The following is a 14,505-nucleotide window of genomic DNA, read 5'->3' as shown; positions in this document are numbered from 1 at the left end:
CGTGTTTATTTTGGTTTTTCTCCTTTCACAAATAAAAGAAGTAACATCATATCCTACCAAATTTAACTGCCATGTAGATGTTTTATAATATAATTGAATATAATGAATTGGTCACCCTAAATTTTGTCATTTATTATAGCATTTTTATTTATGCGGAACCATGATTTCTTTTTTTTTTTACAAATTATTACACTAACAAAATATGATAACTTTATTTAAATTAATTTAGTGGGTGAATTACATGAATTAATTTACAAAATACATTATTGTTGACTTACATTTAGAGTGCAACTTGGGGGTTGGGTCAGGTTGAAGATCAACCCAAGCCCAACCCTAAAAGTGCTAACCTCGAGATCAGCCCAGTCCAACCCAAGTCAGGTCCAAGTTTATTATCCCAGGCCCAAGCAAAGCTTAACCCCAACATAATTTGGCATGGAATTGGGCTTGGGTGGGTTGGTTGAATTTGAAAGAATTTATGAATATATATAGTCTTACATGGTCATTTTTCATTGGATTTTATGGCCTAATATAAGAGTAGATATGATTGAAAACCTGTTCTATACTAGTATACATGTTTTATACTTTTATATACATTCATATATAATAATTAAGAAGTATGGTTTTATATAAATATAATCCAAGCCCAATAAAAGTACAAGTCTGGCCTAGTTAAATTGCACCCTTATGATTTATTTCATTATTTTTTTTTCAAGACAAATGATGTAAGATTTACATTTATTTTTAATCCTTTAGTTAACATATTACACATTGGATTTTTTTTTTTTTTTTTTTGCACGGGGCCTGCGCTAAAACAAAAGTAGGTCCATCCTATTCCTAGGTAGCCAAATTTGATAATTCAAGCCTGGGTTTATTTCTCTGGGCCAGATCAGCTCCTGGCCTGGGCCAGGGCCACTACTGTCGACAAAGCTCAAAAATTAAAATTCTACACAAAAAAAAAGAGCCATGATAATAATAAAAACTGTTTAGCAACCCATTAATAATAACAATTTAACATTTTATTTTATAATTTGGCGTGATTATTCATTTCAATAATACCATTCTACATTTTCATATTAATGAAATACAAGTTCTAATAAAAAAATCATTAATCAAATAATTTAAAATAATAATCTTTCAAGTCGTAGTTGATTATTGATTGATGTGAATTTCTTATAGAAAAAATGAAAATCTCAATACATCTATATATAATTTAAGTTTTTTTAAGCACCTCACTCAATACGGGGTACAGTAATAAAAGAAAAATATTTCCCCAATGGTGATTTATTTTCGGCCAAGAAGAAGAGATCTAGCTCAATATGGTGGAAGCAAGCCCATAAGCTCCTCCCCACTCTGAAAATCATCTCACTTTGGCTAGTCAAGGATGGTCTCTCTATATCGATCTTCAAAGACCAAATCCAGTTCACACCATGTCTCAGCAAGAAAACCAACCCAAAGTTGCTGATCTTCTCATTGAGGGATCCACTTGGAATCAAGACCTCCAAAGGATACTTGGTCGATGATGAAACAGCCCAAAAAATACTCAGTCTCCATCCAAACCAACAACTTAGCTTAGACATTCAAGTCTGGAGAAGAAATAACAGTGGAGAATACACTACTGTCAAATCAGCTTACAGAACCTTTCTCTCCACAAACCCATCGTCATCCGCCCCCCATTTCAAATGGCCAAAACTTTGGAACCCCAAATTTCCTTACCGTTGCATACAGTTAACATGGAAGCTTTTATGGGACGGGCAATTAACTAAAGACAAGTGTAAACAATGGCTGAAAGATGAGGATCTCCTCTGCATATTCTGTAAACAAACCACAGAAACAAGTAATCACTTGTTCTCATGCCCTTTTGCAAGAGCAATATGGTGTGGAAGTCAACTGGGAATCAACCCAGACACAGCGGTAGTCAACCCACCGCATGAAGTTATACAACAATTAATGGATGAAATCCTTGAGTGCTCATCTGGACAAGCAAAGGTTTGTGTTTTTATATACTTAATCTGGACAGCCAGAAACAAGGCCATTTTTCAAGGCAAACATTACTCGCCAATGGATGAATGGACATCATTCAAAAAACTAGATATTATCATACTCTACAGTCTACAATATACAGCAGTTACTCAGAACCTCCCAGCAAATTTGACACCTCATCTGGCTTTTGATGGCTCATATAATGCTAACACAGGACCTGCAGGAAGAAGCTACATCATCAAATGCCCCACACGAGGAACCATTGCAGCCCAAGGGCGACCTTGCTGGGCCGTCTGCAAGTTATGATGCAGAAATTCGAGCTCTTATAGATGGGTTGGATGCAGCTCAGAGCTAAGGAATTCAGAGATTAATCATCACATCAGACTCCCTTCAGCTACTTTCTTTTTTGAATAGTAATATGAAATCTTCTTACTGGTTAGAAACAAGTACTACTTGTATCGTATTAGAAAGCTATTATCATATTTTCAATACTTCACTACCAGTCATGTAAATAGAAACGCAAACTTTATTAGCAGATCATACCTTAGCCTATGTGGCCTGTAAAGGACAGTTAGTAATCCGCCGAAAAGCTCCGAGCGATGTAACTTTATAGGTTCAGTAATGAAGGCCACTCTATTTTGCCAAAAAAAAGAAACAAGTCATTTGGTAGTTGTTTCCAATTTACTAACAAACAAACAAAACCCTTCCAATGAAAACTAGATTCTTCGTAGAGTGTAGAAGTCTTTAAATCTATATGATGATGAATTGATTACTTAATGTCGGGAAATCACCAAAGAACTCAATCAAAACTGGATTCTTCGTGCATCTGAAAAGGGAAGGAGGAACTATCCTTCTGGTTCTTTCCTCGAGAAAAGAGAATCCCCTCTTGTAACCAATTCAATTTGTTGCATTATTTTCTTTCTTGTCCTAACAATTTCTGAAAGTCATCCAAGCATGAAACATCTGGCATTAACGGGCAACCGGTTATGTTCAACCATTGGAGAGATGTGAAGAGGACTTGTAGTCTTTCCATGGGAATAGGTTCAAGCCTGGGACAGTCGGTAATTTGCAACTGGCGGAGGGAATTTTTGTTGTTTTGGAGTAACCATTCCGGTAGTACCGTAAGCTCTTCACAGTTGATTATCTGAAGGCCAACAAGAGACCTGAGATTGGCTACAAAGGATCCTCCTCCTTTTATCAATAAGGCATTTTTTGATTCAATCACCAATGCCTCGAGAGAAGGAAACAGACGATTTGGTGTCACTGTCAACTTAGGGCAATTCTCGATAGTGAATTCCTCAAGGCAAGGGAAAATGGAATTAGAAGAGCAAGATGATGAAGCTTCCTTCCACTCTACTAAATTAGGTATGTCTATCAGCCACAAGTGTTTCAACGATGGGAACAATGTTACCGTTCTTGCTCGGTTACCACTACCAGCATCACCATGACCTGCATTTCTATTATTGCAATTGTTGACTACTCCATGAAACTGGATATAGTTGAACGCCATTTCCTGTAACCAAAGATCCTTAAGCAATGGTAGATGGCCAAGCATGGGAACATTTTCTAATCTCCAGCATGCCATTAGATAGATTTCGACCAAATTGGGGAGGAAAGAATCGATCTCTATAATCCATAGAGGAAATCTACTGCCCTTAAAGTCAGTAATTTGCAACCCTTTCAAATTTGGGTGAGGTTGCAGGGCTTCCAGTATATCATGTTCAATATCATCATCGATGGTGTTGGTATCCAAATTACACCAGCTACCCCATACCAAATCCAATCGTTGGATATTTTGCTTGTCCTTTATATTCGCCTCCTTGGCTTCTCTTACACTGCTCACATTCTCCAGCTTTGTAATTGATAACCAACCTCTTAGATTTATTAGGTGTTGCAACTCTGTAATACCATGTCCAACGCCCTGACCCACTGCAAATATGGGTAGCGTCTGAAGGCAGCGTAATCTCCCCATCTCGATTGGCATTTGTTGCAAGTTAATACATCCCCATATATCAAGATGCCTCAAGTTAATAAGCTTTCTCATTTCTTTAGGAAGCTCTTTAAGCCTCCTGCAATATTTGAGCCTTAGTGTCTGTAGTTTACAGAGACTGGTAATAGACTCGGGTAATGTTTCACATTTGCTTCCTGAAAGGTCCAAGAACCTTAGTAATTTCAACTTGCTGATGGATTCTGGAAATCAAGGCCTAACCCAGAGTTGTCCCAAAGCTAAGAATCGTAGATACTTAAACTTGAAAAGCTTCTTGTCAACAGAAAAGTTTTGAAGAAACTCTTCAACATCCTCATCATAATAACGCCACACAATGCATGTGCGCAATTTGTACAACCGATGATCATATGTTGATGAGGAGGAGGCCTCTGATAGTATTTTTGTTAACTTTCGGTGATGCACTGACATATGTCGAACATCATCACAAGTAATAGGAGTTCTGCCTTGGACTCTATCTAAATCCTGACCTTTCTCTATAGATGTTATGCATTCAGCCTTGGAAACATGGTGTGTAAGATCATACACAAGATCATGCATCTTCACCGCTTTTATGTCTCCAAACCTGTCCATCTCCACATCCTGAAAGAAAGAGTTCCACAACAAGTGATTGAAATAGTCATTGCCAATATCCTCCATTTCTTTTCTACCTTCACCCAATGTCGACCCTTGATGTTGAATGAATCCCTGTGCCATCCATTGTTGAATAAGTGCAATTTTATCGATCATAAAACCCTTAGGATATAGGGAACAATAAGCAACGCATTGTTTTAGATGTGATGGCAAATGGTCATAGCTCAGCATTAATGCAGGTAAGATTCCAGATGATTCAGATTCAGATAAGTCCCAGATTTCACTGTTTTGGACAGACACCCATTCCTCTTCTTCTTTCTTTGAGTACATCAACCCTCCAAGAGCCTTTGCGGCTAAAGGTAAGCCCTTACATTTATCTGCTATTTCCCTTCCTATTTCAACCAACTTTGGAGTCTCTAGCGCTCCTCCTTCCGCAAACGCTCTATTTTTTATTTTTGAATATGGTCCAGCAATCTTCCCCTGATAGTAATCCTAAACGATGCAGAGGAAATGTGCCTATTGTTTTTGCAACTTCAACTTTGCGCGTGGTCACTACAATTTTGCTCCCCTTGGCTGCTTGGGTTTTTAACAAATAATCTTTTAAGATATCCCACTTACTCCGCTCTTCATTCCATACCTCATCAAGTACAAGTAAGAATTTCTTTCCACCCAAATTCTCTTGGAGGCAGCGGAGAATAACATCCAGATTTGTTAAGGTGTTCCTTTCTACAAGGCTCTTCAGGATTTCTTTTAAAATCTTGTGAATATTGAAGTTTTCAGTCACATAAACCCACATGCGTTTATCAAAATGTGCCTCCACCGATTTATCATTGAAGACCAATTGAGCAAGAGTGGTTTTTCCGAGACCACCCATTCCTACTATGGGTAGGACTAAAATAGCAGCATTCTGGTTCTGGTCGTCGTTTGGGACGTTGTTAATTAAAATGTTTACTATCTTCTCTTTGTCATCATCTCTTCCGACGACTTCTAACTCATTTACAACAGAATGGGTGTCTCGATACATTCGACCACATTCCAGAGCCCCCTATCGGCTGCTCGCGCAAGTTGGATGGCATTGGCTCGCATTAAAAGTTTGTCAAAAGATGCATTGATATCTTTAATCCTATTGGACATCTTTAAGTGAGCTACAACTGGGTTAGAGGACGTTGAAAAGAACTTGCGTACCTTCTCTCTCTTCTTATTCATCATTTTCTGTAGTTGAGTGTGTGTTGTGATCTCATCCAGCACATCTTCCGCATCATAAGCTACGTCCTCCAGCTGCTTCAACCACTTTCTGACCGACTGTTCTTTTACTTGGCGATTCTGGGCGTCTTCTATGACGTCTTGAATCGTTTCCAATTTAACTTTGAGATCTTCAATCTCTGCCTTGAAATTCCTGGTGAGATTAATCCCTTGGGCAGCAAAGGTGATCACCCTGCTCAAGATTTCCGGAGCAACAACGCCGATGAGAAGATCTCCGGCCATTCTCCTCCTTAATTTGCAAGAATGTGATTCTTTTGAGGTGTATGAAAAGCCACCAGGATAATTCCAATCTTTCATTCCAGGGATTGACTAAAAAGCCAGTGTTGACGATGAAGTGGGTTGACTAAGAAACAATCACTTCATGTAATAAAAAACAAGTATAAGTGGTCACAAAATGCATGGGTGAGTCAGCAGTATCCCTCAAAAAATTCAATGGTCAATGCCGTATGATACCTACCGTTCATCACACATTTTACTAGTAATTTGAAAAATAACAATATTAAAACAATTTTCGTAATAAAAATTGTCATAAGTCTATGTGGTTTTACTTTGGTAGAAGTGATGTGGGTGGGTCACCATGTGATTTTGCGTTTCTTTACTTAATTGCCACTTGTCCACATGGAATCTTTGATAGAAAATTAAGTTCCTTCATCCTCAATAAAATAAGGGGGGTTTAACATAATTTCTAAAGTTTTCGGGAATCACAAGAATGAAACTGGACTTATTTGTAAATGGGGTTTGGATTAGAAAACCCTTTTTTTTCCTTTGTTTTTGTGTGCAAAATAAACGTGTATATTAACTGCTACCAAAAAATGAGCCTACAAAATCCACCCATTCCAGAAGCCGGTCGTATGAGTCAAGTGACACATTAGAGTCAGGGGAAGAGGGTCAAAGTGGGTTGGGTGGTAAAGGGTCAGGGCCAGTTAGATTAAGGGTACCCATTGGGTCATAAAGGGTAAGGGTTAGTTGGGTCAAAAGCTATTAGGGCTTGGAATCTGTTCCACCATTGAAGATTAAGCCATAAGTTTCTTCTCTCAATTCTCCATTCCATTAGTCACCAAATCGAAGTTAGGGTTGAAACTGTTTGGGGATAATATATTGATGTTTAGACATTTGACAATAATGATGGTATTGACATCAACTGTGGCCTTATCCTTGATGATAATGCTGGAATGATCCCGCTGGCTAAACCAGCCCTAACATGTATATAACTTAATAGAAAAAATAAATAAATAAACACAATGTGTGTTCAATATAACTTATTGGTACAAAAATTGAGACAATAAGAAATATGTTAGCTTCTTAACTTTGTACGTAGCTCAGTGATCATCGCTAAAAGTTGGGTCCCTCTCAACATATATTGCATTATCTTCCTTTGTGTTGAACCCCTTTGATATATACATGGCTTAAAGTGCCTAACAAATTCCATAAAACGACTAATTCAGAGATCTGAAGCTTGGGCGCCATTAATGGAGATGGAAATACAGAGGGGATTGGTGGTGGGTGTTCAGTTTGTGCTTCTGCAAGGACTGCAACCCGCCTGGAGCAACTTTAAGTTATGAAGTTGGAAAATGAAGTATCAAGCAGGGCGTCAGCCCTTTGCCCAGAGCTTTTTCATTCTGGCTGTTATTAAAGCCAGGCTTAAGTCTCTTTTAGCTCGTTAATTAATGAGCAATGGGAAGAGTAGAATTAAATCATCAATCTTTGCTTTGCAGTTTGCCCCTATAGCAATTGGAAAGAAGATGTGAACGGAACATGTACAGGATGACTGTGGTCTGTGGTCTGGACCCAATCCAATCGAATAGCATAAATCTTCGGATAAGAGGGTCTTTTTAGGTAAGTTGCTAAAATCTCCCTAACTGTTGCAAGTAGACCTCCTATATTAGAAAGGCATTAAGAGGGGGTTTACTTACAATTATGTCAAAATTTTCAGTATTTATTGTGTTTTTCTAATTATTGTATTTTCATTATAAATGTGTATTTTTATTATAAACTTTTAATAATTATTGGATATTAAACTATTAATTTAGCTTAAATTAGGAGTGTTCATGGATTGGTTAAGTTCGGTTGTAGCTAGGCTGTTTTGCCTACTAAATTGACTTAGTCAAGTCAGGAGTTTGTCACCCGAAACTAATTGACCATTAGTGAAAGCCCACCGATTTGGGTCTATTTTCGATTTGGTTTGTTTGTTCAAAATATTTAAACTTATAAATTAAATTTGAATTTAATAAATTACAATGATATTATTAAAAAATAAACAAAAATAATTAGATTTATGATATAAAATAATTTAGTCTAAAAAACATGGGAATTTTTCACCTTTCTCATATTAAAAAACCATATTTAAAATATAATATATATATATATATATATGGCCGAATCGATTTACAAATAGCCAAACCAAAACTGACCTAACTTGGTCAGATTGGAAAATTGTTGAATCAAAGCTGATCTAAACTACTAGAAAATCAACCAACTTGAATCGAGTTCAATCGAATTAGTTATTAAAAAGTTTAAATATAAAATAATTATATACTCTTATATATTTCTATTATTTAGCTTTCTGTTAACAAAGCCTGCAATGGATTCCCTTCTAATAACCAAATAATGCTAATGGCTTTCGAAAAATAAAAAAAAAGAAAAACAAATAATGCAGGCCTAAAATAAAGTAGGTCTGTCCGATTAGAATCTTTGGTTGCAAATTGCATAAGCTAGGCCCGGGTTTATTTCTTCCGGGAATCCACCACGCGGCCCAAAAATTAACACTAGAGTGCTAGACCGTTGAACTTACATAATATGGGTTCAGGCTTGAACCATGTTAGTCGTCCATTAAGAATGGGACAAAATGGGTCGGCACAGCCGTAAAAGCATTCTTTTCACAGCTCAGCTTGGCACGTTGTTGGGCTCATAACAAGCCCAATGAAACGATACCAAACAATATTGCAATGAATGGTTGGGGTTCGGCTTGGTCCAATGGAGATTAATTAGGTCCAAATTAAACATTGAAACCATTTTGTTAAAAAATTGCATATATGAAGAGGAACACAACCAACGCTCATGATTCATGAACCATGATAAGAATAAAAACTGTTTACCAACCCATTAATAATAACAACGAACATTGTAGTTTATAACTTATAATCTTTTCTATTATCGGCCGCGATCATTCATTTCAATAATACCTTTTCTACATTTTCATATTCATGAAAGAGAAGTTCAAATAGGAAAAATCATTAATCAATTAATTTAAAATAATAATAAGAACATTCAATTCATAAATAAATGTGTAAGTATGCAGTGTTCGCTAAGACTCTCAGAGAATATCAAATATCAAGATTAACACCGCAAATGTGCATGCGAACAACCCACAGTTAATCTCCATTCTACAATGAACATGCAATAAACCATCAATTCCGCAATGAAATCACAACGTGTATCACAAAATCGTGATAAACTTGCAGTCCACCAGGCCTATTCGGTGCCTGAACCAAGGGAAATCATGATCGAACCCATCCAAGGGCCTCAAGCCTATTCGAGCGTGCAATGAACCCACGCCCACCACAATGTGCAATAAACCAATAGCTTACAAACCCACTCGTAACCCAGATCAAGAGAAACCCAGGTCAAGCCCATGGTGAGGCCTACGTGTGCCCGAAGGCACGTGGAACCTACGACAACAAAAGACGTGACGAAGTGCCACGTGGAGTTGGCAAAGCGGTGCCCGCCAAGTGGTGATGTCATTACTGCCACGTCAATTAAGTTAAACCGTGCAAAAGGTAGTAGTACACGTGAGTAATGAGGAATCTTAAGGAGAAGCAAAGTCAATCATAAAAAAGATCCTCATGAGACACATGGTGAAACCCCGGTAGCGCACTTAATAATTGACAACGGATCCAATATTCTCTTTTCCGATATGATGCAAATACCCTTATCTCCTACCTTTTAGGATCTTAGGATCTCCCCCATAAATGGAGGTCCTCTTCCTATTGAAATTCATCCGATCCTTAGCATTTGGCACCCAACACTCTCGAGCACTCTCCCTCTCTAATCCCTTGCCTTCACATCCTTAACCCCAAAAGCTCATTTTCCCTACTCATAGGCCTCTCTCTGTCTTTCAAAGAGACCATTCCCTAACCAAGACTTACCCCTCCTACAAAATGATTATTGATTATCGTAAGTTTCTAATAGAAAAATGAAAATTTCAACAAACCTATTATTGAAGTTTTTAAAGCATACAGCAAGATAATTGTTATATTTTAAAACCATCTACTTCCAATCAGTGTGAACGGCAACGTTATTTTAAAGGAGAAATCTATAATATTGAAAATGTTTAGATCAATCAAACCGATGAAAATCCCACCTGATTGGTTATCACTATGATGTTACCAGTCGATTGGTTATAAGTTTTTCCAACTTTCTAACATTATAGTCAGGATCCTATTTTAAAATCCAAACAATGTTAGACCGTGTTTGGTTGCACCTGAAAACAAGGACTCCAACTAAAGGGTGATGGGCCTAGGGCTTGGCCTGTTGCTACTATTGCGTGGACATGGCGTCAGCGTCACCCCCGGCATACTTCTTCAAGTTTCTGCGGCAGATGAAGGACTTCATCTCATTCTTGAGCTCATAGCAGTATTCGGTATAATGGTCGGTGTCGCAGTGGGGTACATATAGTATTATTTGAAGTTACCTCTTTTAGGTTTCCTCTTCAATTTGGTCGGCCACTTCATATACTCCTTTTTCCTTACTTGCATTAGTATGTGTATTCGGGAAAGTTTAGTGGTGTGTATTTGTTGAAGGAAGGGGTCAGCGGCTTCTTCTCATTGCCTTTGCTGATGTGGTCGTGGCCACAACCATCCTTTTCCTTTTCTTGTCGATGACCCCTCGGCTGGGCTCAGCTTCTGGTTCTTGGAAGCACTTGTTGGCTTTGGACTCCTTGGCAGCGATGTACTTTTGAACTTTCTTCAAAAACTTGGCCTTGTTCTTGGGCGAAGTCTTGGAGATGGACCAGTTGAGGGATCCAGGCTAAAGGCTGTTGATGGATGCGTGCATAGAGACCGAGGGGTCAAGGTCCCTTACTTCAAGCTCCTCTCTTTTGAATCTGTCCATGTACACCCGAAGGCTTTCCCCGCACTTATGCTTGATGGACAATAGGGAGACGACGCTCTTTTGGTACTATCGGTTGCTGAAAAAGAGGGAGAGGAAGAGATCTACAAACTAGTCCTAAGAGTTAACAGTTCGAGGGAGGAGTGTGGAGAACCATCTGCATGCTACTCCCTTGAAGGTGGCTTGGAAGGCTTGGCACATCAGTGCATTAGAGTATCCGTAGAGGAACATGAGACCTCTGAAGCTTTCCAAGTGGCCATTGGGATCCGTGCTCCCATCATAGGTCTCTAGGGTGGGAACCTTAAAGTTAGGTGGGAGAGACTTCGAGGTGATGGAGTTGGTGAAAGCCTCCATCCAGGTAGATGAGAGGTTCTGACTGGTGGAGGCATCACCTCGACCATCCTTCACTTGTCGAATCTAATCTTGGATGGTGCCTATTTGCGTCTAAAGGTCACCGAGACATTGGTCAATCAGGGCCTCAATACCATCTGGGTTCTCTTTCACGTGGGACGGGTTGGCCCTGTTCCTAGAGTGCTTGAATGCGGGTACATCCTGAGACTTGCGAGCTCAACGATCGTTAAGGAAATCGTGAAGGTCAAACACTGGTGTGGGAGAGGCGTAGCGTCGACCTCCGGCCCTCGAAGGAGGATTGTAGTGGCCAGAGTGCCCGCCGTCATCCTAATTGCTCTCTGTGTGGTGATGGTGGCAATCATGGTCCATACGATTGGCATGGGACCCTGTAGGTTTGCCTCTTTGGCTAGGGAGCCAAGAGGTCTTCAACGGGGGCTTGCTGGCCCATCGGCTGCTACTGTTGGATTCTGAGGGGTCGGCCTTCCCCTGGCCAACCAGGCATTAGCCCAACGGTGTATGAGTGAATCGTCTACTGTGTTGTTCCTAGCTCCCAACAGGGTGGTCACCCTAGGGTGGCTTCCTGTCAGATGCCCCACCTCATCTAACCGCTAGGCTAGGTTATCCATCCTGTACAAGACCAACTTGAATGGGTCTCATAACCAAGTCCTAAACATTAGGAGTGTTGTGTTGCTTATCAACCATGTTAGAAACTTGTTGGATTAAGTCATATTGTTTTTAGAGGGGAGTCTTGAAAACATTTCCAAAGACGGCACCAATTGTTGCTGCTAGATATGGGGTTGAGGGCAACAAGGTAACTTCCTTAGCTTCCAAGGCCGATGGGTCCGATCTGTAAAAGGAAGAACACACGTCAGAGGCCCCGGGTGTTATCCCAAGGGCGGAGACGTCGACGGTCAATTTAGTCAAGCACTTAGATAGGGGTCGGACTAGGCAAGAGACAAGAGCTCAGAGCTTAGTCCTTAAAAGCCAAGAGTAGTAATGTGTCTGAATGAATCTTTACCTTGAAGTGAGTGCCCCCTTTTATATCTAACATTGCCTTAGGAGTGGTTGGAAGTAGTTGGGGATGTGTGGCTAGGATTTGATCTGGTCGACGCCACATGGCACGATTTGAGGCCTATCGAGTTCCCCTACTACATTAGTCTATAATTTTCAGTACAAGATCTCGAGTCACATCCCAGTGAACAAAAGAGAGAAAACCTATGAAGTTAAAAGCTTAAAAAAGCATACTTGAGCGCTCACATTCAACAAACCAAAAGAACACTTAACAAAATAAAATGAAGCCTCATGACTTTTCCTCACAAACAAGAATTGATTAATGCAAAAAAAGAAAGCCTTTCCGTTGGCCCATGAACTCCGCTCTCTAAGAGAGGAGTCTCGACACTCAATACTGAGAGCAAGTGATGTAGAGAGAGAGAGAGAAGGGGTTTATGCTTGAGTGCTTTACAGATAGGCAAACGAGTGGAAAAAGAGAACATATTCTGAAAAATTTTCTTAATCTCGTTTCGCCTCCTCATAGTTTTTTCCGGATTTCTCCTCTCCTTCGGCCTTTGACGCTACTAAGATTAATTGTATCTAGTAAGCTATTGTCATTTCTCTCTCAATAGACATATGGGTTTTATTTTCCCTGCCGAATAGGAAACCCCTGTACTCAAAGGAAAGGAAAAATTGCAAAAGCGAGACAATGTGGGTGTTGTCGGAATGATACCAGTGAGGGAGATGAAAATGGAGATAGAGGTGGAGTGGATTTAGATAATTTATCAAAAAGGGTATTTTAGAAAATTTTGGAAAATATATCAATCACATGATGTCACACGTGATGGAGTATAACAAAACGTTAACGACAAAGTAGGTTTTAGATTATTGTCATAAAACTTGGGTACTTTAAGACAATATGTAAATAGTAAGGTTGTATTTGGTTTAAAGGAAAAAGTAGGGAAATGAAGGAAAAGGTAAGGAAACCTTTACAAAACTTGTATAGTTTTCCCTACCTTTCCCTTACTTTCCCTACCTTTTCCTTCAAACCAAACATAACCTAAGGGTAGAGTTAGTCAATTTCCTAAACCATAAGGGTACTTTAAGAAATTTGGTCAAAAAAAGCATGTTCTTTAAATACTTGATTTTTAATAAATATAATATATAGTTTAAAACTTTATTGATTATTGAGTAACTTAATATGTAGATTATCACAATATGGTTCAAAACTTATAAGTTAGATTTAAATTTTATAAGTATTACCTTTACATTACTTATTGTACACATTCAAATATTAAATGAAAACAAATAATCAAAAAGTATTTTGGGGTTTATTTCAAGGCGGATTCCACCAAGGTCTATTCGAATAGGGTAAACCCCTAGACCCTAGAACCTGCCTGGGTGGAAATCGGTTCCAAGAATTTGGAACCAGACCCTCCCCTTTAACTGATTGGGTAGGATTAGTTCAAGGCTGGTTTGTGGTACCATTTGGTTCCGAGTAGAACCTAGCCATTTGCTCACCCTAGGTATTATTAAAAATAAATTTAAAAATTAAATTATGATATAAAATATTTTAGACTAAGAAATAAGAAAATTTATATATATATATATATATGTATGGTCAGGTCATTTGATTTTGGTTGATTTACAAATGACCAAAACAGAACTTATCCAACATTGTCAAATTGGTAAATTATTGCACCAAAGCTGACTGGAAATACTAGAAAACCAACCAACTCGGATCAAGCTGGTCAGGTTGGTCGGTTTCATCAATTTGATGAACAATCCTAGTTAAAATTAATTGTTGTTAATTTTGTATTATAACAAATTTACTAAAGACATTATATAAAACATAAATAATTATTAATTACTTAAAATATAAAAAATATAAAACAATTATATACTCTTATATGTTAATTACTTAAAATGTAAAAAATATAAAACAAGTCCTGCATTGCGCAAGTCCCCGCTAGTAATGAATAAAAGTTAAAATTTAAGATGTATATAACATAATGACCAAATAATGCATGCCTAAAACAATGCACATCCATCCTATTCTCGGTTGCAAATATAATAAGGCAGGACCGGTTTTATTTCTTCCGGGACCTGGCCATCTCCTGGTCAGGGTCGGGGAATAGCACCAACTTACGTAACGTGGGTTCAGGTCTAAATCAGGTTGGTCCTCCATTAAGAATGGGACAAAATGGACCGGCACAACCGTAAGCATTCTTTTCACA

The 14,505-nt window shown here is 38.6% G+C and overlaps 1 pseudogene; it reads right to left on the bottom strand.

Annotated features, from left to right (window-relative positions):
• Nucleotides 1-1,955: 1,955 nt before the first annotated feature.
• On the bottom strand, nt 1,956-6,043 carry LOC104603119 (disease resistance protein RGA2-like; annotated as a pseudogene).
• Between the last annotated feature and the right edge of the window lie 8,462 nt (nt 6,044-14,505).

The sequence above is a fragment of the Nelumbo nucifera genome, chromosome 4 (genome assembly GCF_055504915.1).
Source record: "Nelumbo nucifera cultivar China Antique chromosome 4, China Antique-T2T, whole genome shotgun sequence".
In the NCBI taxonomy this organism is placed as follows: Eukaryota; Viridiplantae; Streptophyta; class Magnoliopsida; order Proteales; family Nelumbonaceae; genus Nelumbo; species Nelumbo nucifera.
Note: the sequence above shows the minus strand (reverse complement) of the source record. Positions and strands in the feature narration are given on the sequence as shown.